Consider the following 8,021-nt stretch of genomic DNA (forward strand, 5'->3'; position numbering starts at 1 on the left):
CAAAACTATTAGATAACAGGATATGGAGAATATGGAGTCTATGGAATCTGTCTGTCATTGTGTTCAGCAGGATGGTGATGGAGTTTGGTGGTGGGGTATTGCAGGAAGAAGGCTCTGGCACATTTCTCATCACACACCTTTAGAAGAATTACAGAGATGTATCTTTGCCCCAAAAAATCTCTTTTCCAATCTATAAAATTAAAACGTTCCCGTACATTTCGGAAATTATATTGGCATTAAGAGAAAGGTTGACCTGGTTCACAAGCATACAGTATACCATTCACAAGCTAAACAGACAGTATGCCATTCACAAGCTAAACACAGACAGTATGCCATTCACTAGCTAAACACAGACAGTATACCATTCACAAGCTAAACACAGACAGTATGCCATTCACTAGCTAAACACAGACATTATGCCATTCACTAGCTAAACACAGACAGTATACCATTCACTAGCTAAACACAGACAGTATACCATTCACTAGCTAAACACAGACAGTATACCATTCACTAGCTAAACAGACAGTATACCATTCACAAGCTAAACAGACAGTATTCCATTCACAAGCTAAACACAGACAGTATACCATTCACTAGCTAAACACAGACAGTGTGCCATTCACTAGCTAAACACAGACAGTGTGCCATTCACTAGCTAAACACAGACAGTGTGCCATTCACTAGCTAAACACAGACAGTATACCATTCACTAGGTAAACACAGACAGCTTTCAGTGTGGTGTACTCTGACACGCAATGCTGGCAAGAATATGGGTCTCTCAGTGCAGTCTTTCAATGTCAGGTCCTTAAAGTCGTGAAACTATTGCTCAAAACCCAAAGTTAGCTCTCTTCAAGGATCTTTGAAGCACTGTTTTTAGAGGGTCAATTTAAACTCTTTAGCGGATAACTCTAAAAGGGGTTCATTTTGTTTTGATAGGTGCAAGTGTTTTACAAAACACTCAATGGACTACAATGCCTTATTTTCTCACAGGTTATTACAATAGAGACCATTTCTCATGTGTTGACAGTGGAGGGGGCTTAGATGGTTGAGAAAGACGACTCGTGGTGTTTTCCGTGCTGTCATTGCAGTCGCTGGCGTTCTCAGGTCTAAATATTTATGAGAGCAGATGGAAAGATTATCGTAGAGACAGTTTCATTGCCTTCCCTCATCGAGGCCAATCAACTAACAGTCTACAAAAGACGTTGAAATACATCCTTATATAGGATGTTATTAAAGTATGGCAAAGGATTTGAAACCTTCATTTGAAACTGTTCGCCCTGAGCTTTGTGTGTGTAAACAAATGCCAATGAAATTAACAAACAATTAAGTTTGAGTTACAGCAGAGACATATTTCATCCTCAGGTCACTAGAAAAGAATGTTTTGTTTATGTTCAAAAAGTCTATCTTATGTAATATACGCAATAATAAAGTTAAGCCTGGTGTTTCCAATAGCATTACTGCATTTCCGTTGGACTTACAAAGGATTTGAAGTCAATTTGACTGAAGTGTAAGGTCAGTGGACTGGGAAGGAGAACATACGACTGACCATTGGTTGATGCCAAAGATTTCCACTCCACTTTGGTCATTAATGTTCATTTGTAAATTATGAAAGCAGCCACGCTGGTAATGGACAGCGAAGGCCCTGGTGGACTCGGGGGAATCTAGCTGTCATATTGAATCAAGACCTCAGTTCGTTTGACATTCAGCAGGTCCAAGTATGGATGGGAAAACTTGACTTGTGTCAGAGAGGCAATGCATTGCTTTAGCATGTCTTCTGAAAGGCAAGGAAGGTTGTGATTAAGCAAAACTTCCCTTAGAGAGCAAGCAGAATGATCTGAGGATGCCCAGATTGTGTCTTAAGAAATACACTTGATGTTGTGGTCAAGTTGAGCCCAATTGCAGGCCTCCAGAAATCTTCTTCTGCTCAGGGGAGTCACTGCAACCTCAGCTGCCCTCCACTGTGGAAGTCATATGCAGTCATAGAAGTGATGAAAGTCCTGGCCAAAAACCCCTTGGACCAGATAGTCGGAAACATATCTGACATTAATATGTTTATGATGGATTAAAGCAAGTACCATCTGAATTTATTCTTTTGTTATTGCTTGAAACTACTTTGATTTTCTCAAACAATACTGCTCTCCAGATGTTTGAATAGGTTCTTGGAATCATGAGTCAATTTTAAGGGGAAATAATGGTGGTTTTGCTTTGGAAAATCTTGGGATTTGAAACTAGCCTACATGGGAATCAAAACAGTGCATTTAATACAAAAGGCATGATTCACATGTAGTCTGGGTGCAAGCCCATCGGTGCTGACAAGTCATCATTCAGATTATAGCTAAGAAAATCGAAATTGAGTATTGTGAGGGCTAGAACTAAAATAAAGGATGTTAGCAGGCATTGAAACTCTTCCATCAATAAAAGACCAATGTCTTTCTGAGGGAATCTCTCAAACCATTTCTGTAGATAAGCTTGTAAAGGTACCACTGAGGTCCTATTAGCCAAAATGTTGATGGAAACCACATGGCACACATCCGCTCCCATTCAAATCACAGGTGGACAACAGAAAGTGGGTCAATCTCCTCACAGTCTCGTTTCTCAAAACGTGACTGTTAACGATGAAGAAAAAAAATACGGCCTAAATGTTTGCATAGCCAAAACGGACTGTTCTTAATCGACACATAAAAATCCTTCCTCTGTTTTAGTAGTCTTTTTAAAATCACATTTTATTGGTCACATACACATATTTAGCAGATGTTATTGTGGATGTAGCGAAATGCTTGTGTACCTAGCTCCAACAGTGCAGCAGTATCCAACAATTTTTAGGCCCCATTCCCCTCCTTTCCAATGTTCAGGTTGAATACTTTTTGACCAATTGTCTGTTTACCTTACATTTCAATGGTTGCTCAATATTATATGGGTCTACAAAAACAATTGCACATAAAGTAATGATTGATGTAAGTGTTATAGAGCGAATTACCCAGTTATAGGCTTGTCTTGGTTAAAAAAAAATATCGAAGCACTCAACCTTTAAGTTTTATTTAGTTAAAATGTAGACAATTGGCTTCTGTATAAATTTCTGCTATGTAGGTGTTGAAACTAGGTTTAAGACAGTACCCTTCTTTTCAAAGTGGAGCACAGTGGTTGTGAGCTGAGAGGAGGCATCCAAGTGGCCAAGGGCGTCATGCACCCAAAGAATCTGAGGGGGCACAAAGTATGTGGGGAGGGTCTGTAAGCAGTGGTGGGAAAAGTACTAAGTATATTTAAAACCAGATACTTTTAGACTTTTACTCAAGTAGTATTTTACCCAGTGACTGTTACTTTTACTTGAGTAATTTTCAAATTTATCTTTACTTTTACTGGTACTGTGGTGGAAAAAGTACTCAATTGTCATAATGTTATTTGAGTAAAAGTTAAAAGTAAATTCTGTACATCAAATTCCTTATATTAAGCATACCAGACGGCACGATTGGTAGAGTGGGAGCAGGCGTGACGGGCCGGCCGAGGCATGGGCGCTGGTCAAGCTGGCTGGGGGCGTAGAAGCACGACGAACCATGGGAGGCGTGGGAGCCTGATGATCCGGCTGAAACGTGAAAGCCCGACGATCCTTCTGAGGCGTGGGAGCCCGACGAACCAGCTGTGACGTGGGAGTCTGATGGGCCGGCTGAAGCATGACGTGGGGTGGGCGCCTGCCGAGCCCACTGAGGCAAGACGACCTCTCGAGCCAACTAATGCATGGCAGCCCAACAAGCTAGCTGAGGCACCCCCGGTTCCCTCGGTGACGGCACCTGGACCCGACGCCACCAACCAAAACTCCCTGATGCTTCTTTTAGTAGTGTCAGCATTCTGTAAGGATCGACGTTGGTAGACGAGAAGCAGATACGGGGAGTGAACATAGCAACGGACATGGGACAGGACAGCGTCTGGACATGAACACATAATGACATTAATGCTGACACAGGGAACAAACGGGAGCAGACAGTTATACCCATGGCAATCAACAAAGGGAAGGAATCCAGGTGAGTCCAATGAGTGGTGCTGCGCATAATGATGGTGACAGGTGTGCGTAATGAAGGACAGCCTGGCGCCCTCGAGCACCAGCAAGGGAGAGTGGGAGCAGGCGTGACAGTATTTGTGTTGAGTGAGACCGACAGATCAGAGGCAGTAGGGATGACAATGCGTTATATTGATAGGTGCATGAATTGGACCCTAATTCTGTTCTGCCTGAGCATTCGAAATGTAACTAGTACTTTTTGGTGTCAGGAAAAATGTAGCGAGTAAAAAGTACATATTTTATTTAGGAATGTAGTAAAGTAAAAGTTGTCAATAAAATATAAATAGGAAAGTAAAGATACCCCAAAAAACAACTTAAATCGTACTTTAAAGTATTTTTACTTAAGTACTTTACACCACTGTCCATAAGTTGGATCATTTTTCATTTTTCAAACACCTGAAAGACCTTTTTCCTGCAATCTAAAAACATAGTCATTATGCTTAATTCTATGTAAAAAATATATTTATTTTTCTACATATCTAAGCATACCTCTGACCGATGTTTCTTCTTATTTTTTAAGAAACTAAATATGCTTCTCTGCAACTCTGCTAAAATCTGGGTCAAAATTGAAAGGAATGTGAGTCTTATTCAGTACATTTAGATAGTGCTTGCTTTTCAAAGTCTACCAACCTTACCAGTAGCCATGCCAGCTAAGACAGTTAGACAAGCTAGCTACTCTAACTTGATTGATAGCCTGAAATGGCTTCTTGGTATATAAACTCAGCAAAAAAAGAAACGTCCTCTCACTGTAAACTGCGTTTATTTTCAGCAAACTTAACATGTGTAAAATTTGTATGAACATAAGATTCAACAACTGAGACATAAACTGAACAAGTTCCACAGACATGTGACTAACATAAATGGAATAATGTGTCCCTGAACAAAGGGGGGGTTCAAAATCAAAAGTAACAGTCAGTATCTGATGTGGCCACCAGCTGCATTAAGTACTGCAGTGCGTGTCCTCCTCATGGACTGCACCAGATTTGCCAGTTCTTGCTGTGAGATGTTACCCCACTCTTCCACCAAGGCACCTGCAAGTTCCCAGGCATTTCTGGGGGGAATGGCCCTAGCCCTCACCCTCCGATCCAACAGGTCCCAGACATGCTCAATGGAATTGAGATCCGGGCTCTTCGCTGGCCATGGCAGAACACTGACATTCATGTCTTGCAGGAAATCACACACAGAACGAGCAGTATGGCTGGTGGCATTGTCATGCTGGAGGGTCATGTCAGGATGAGCCTGCAAGCAGGGTACCACATGAGGGAGGAGGATGTCTTCCCTGTAACGCACAGAGTTGAGATTGCCTGCAATGACAACAAGCTCAGTCTGATGATGCTGTGACACACCACCCCAGACCATGACGGACCCTCCACCTCCAAATCGATCCCGCTCCAGAGTACAGGCCTCGGTGTAACGCTCATTCCTTCGACAATAAACGTGAATCCAACCATCACCCCTGGTGAGACAAAACCGCGACTCGTCAGTGAAGAGCACTTTCTGCCTGCCCTGTCTGGTCCAGCGACGGTGGGTTTGTGCCCATAGGCGATGTTGCCGGTGATGTCTGTTGAGGACCTGCCTTACAACAGGCCTACAAGCCCTCAGTCCAGCCTCTCTCAGCCTATTCCGGACAGTCTAAGCACTTATGGAGGGATTGTGCGTTCCTGGTGTAACTCGGGCAGTTGTTGTTGCCATCCTGTACCTGTCCCGCAGGTATGATGTTCGAATGTACCGATCCTGTGCAGGTGTTGTTACACGTGGTCTGCCACTGCGATGACGATCAGCTGTCCGTCCTGTCTCCCTGTAGCGCTGTCTTTGGCGTCTCACAGTATGGACATTGCAATTTATTTCCCTGGCCACATCTGCAGTCCTCATGCCTCCTTGCAGCATGCCTAAGGCACGTTCACACAGAGCAGGGACCCTGGGTATCTTTCTTTTGGTGTTTTTCAGAGTCAGTAGAAAGGCCTCTTTAGTGTCCTAAGTTTTCATAACTGTGACCTTAATTGCCTACCGTCTGTAAGCTGTTAGTGTCTTAACGACCGTTCCACAGGTGCATGTTCATTAATTGTTTATGGTTCATTGAACAAGCATGAGAAACAGTGTTTAAACCCTTTACAATGAAGATCTGTGAAGTTATTTGGATTTTTACAAATGATCCTTGAAAGACAGGGTCCAGAAATAGGGACGTTTCTTTTTTTGTTGAGTTTAGTTATGAGGTTGCGAGATTGGGAACCTATCTGGGCTAGCTAAAGCCAACTTCATAAATTTGCTAAGTGGACAAGAAAAAAGCAAAACATTTTTTTTTTAATGTTTACTGGACCAGTCTGAGGCGGCACGTGCCTCTGTGCCCCCTATGGGCTTGACGCCTCTGCAATTGAGCATATTCTCCTGCTCCTGTACAATGTTCCGGCTAAACTAAACCACTTCTCACAATACTTTTGGTCATACTTGTAATAACGCCACAACCGACTTTGGAATGTGAAAACCCAACACTGCATATGGATCTATAACCCAGTGTGGAGAGAACACTTTCCATTTAATGTCTTGTATATTTCTCTTTCTCTCTGCCACAACTCAACCAACTGCAGCTCTGTTCAGAGAGAGTTGGGAGGAAGTCTGGGAATCCTGTCAGGCAGCGTCTCAGTCACCGCTTGAACTCATCTGTGAAGGCTGGGCCTACCATGCAGGCAGCTTCTCAGTCACTGCTGAATCCATCTGTGAAGGCTGGGCCTACCATGCAGACAGCGTCTCAGTCACCGCGGAACTCATCTGTGAAGGCTGGGCCTACCACGCAGGCAACGAACACATCCATATGTTACAAGCACCATATAAATAACAAATTGTGATTTAAGTGTTGAGAGGAGCCAAATGTTTGTTGGACGGGTTGACATTAAAGTGGAAGAACGTCAAGGTAGGAAACCAATCAAGCCTGGACTCCATCTGCTTTTAATGCTCTGAGAGAAACATCTTCCAGCTGCTCTTCAGCCTTTTCCAGGGATTGTAATTTAGAGTGAAAAAAACACACAGCTCTTTCCGTTGTCCATGCCAGCAGCCCAACCCAAGTCTGTTGGGGGAGGGGGGTAGCTAAAAAGAGTAATCTTGTTGCCTCAAAGAAAATCTAACAACTGAGTTGATTGAGTATGCTACTAAACATGCCTCTTATACACTGAACAAAAATATAAACGCAACATGTAAACTGTTGGTGCCTTGTTTCATGAGCAGAAATAAAAGAGCCCAGAATGTTTACACACAAAAATATTATTTCTCTAAAATGTTGTGCACAAATCTGTTTACATTCCTGTTAGTGATCATTTCTCTTTTGCCCAGATAATCCATCCACCTGACATGTGTGTCATATTAAGAAACTGATTAAACAGCATAATCATTGCACAAGTGCACCTTGTGCTGGGGGGCAATAAAAGGCCACGCTAAAATGTTCAGTTTTGTCACAACAGAATGCCACAGATCTCTTAAGTTTTGAGGGAGTGTGCAATTGGCATGCTGACTGCAGGAATGTCTACCAGAACTGTTGGCAGATAATTTAATTTTCATTTCTCTACCATAAACTGTCTCCGTAATTTTAGAAAAATGTGCAGTCTGTCTAAACCAGCCTCACAACCGCAGACCATGTGTATGGCGTTGTGTGGGCGAGCAGTTTGCTAATGTCAACGTTGTGAACAGAGTGCCCCATGGTGGCGGTGTGGTTATGGTATGGGCTGTCATAAGCTACGGACACAATTGCTACGAACACAATTGCATTTTATCGATTTCATTTTGAATGCACAGAGATACCGTGACGAGATCCTGAGGCCCATTGTCGTGCCATTCATCAGCCGCCATCACCTCATGTTTCAGCATGATAATGCACGTTCCCAAGTCGCCAGTGGTGGAAAAAGTACGCAATTGTCATTCTTCAGTAAAAATAAATATACCTTAACATAAAATGACTCAAGTAAAAGTGAAAGTCACC

The sequence above is a fragment of the Salmo trutta genome, chromosome 13 (assembly GCF_901001165.1).
Source record: "Salmo trutta chromosome 13, fSalTru1.1, whole genome shotgun sequence".
NCBI classification, from domain to species: Eukaryota; Metazoa; Chordata; class Actinopteri; order Salmoniformes; family Salmonidae; genus Salmo; species Salmo trutta.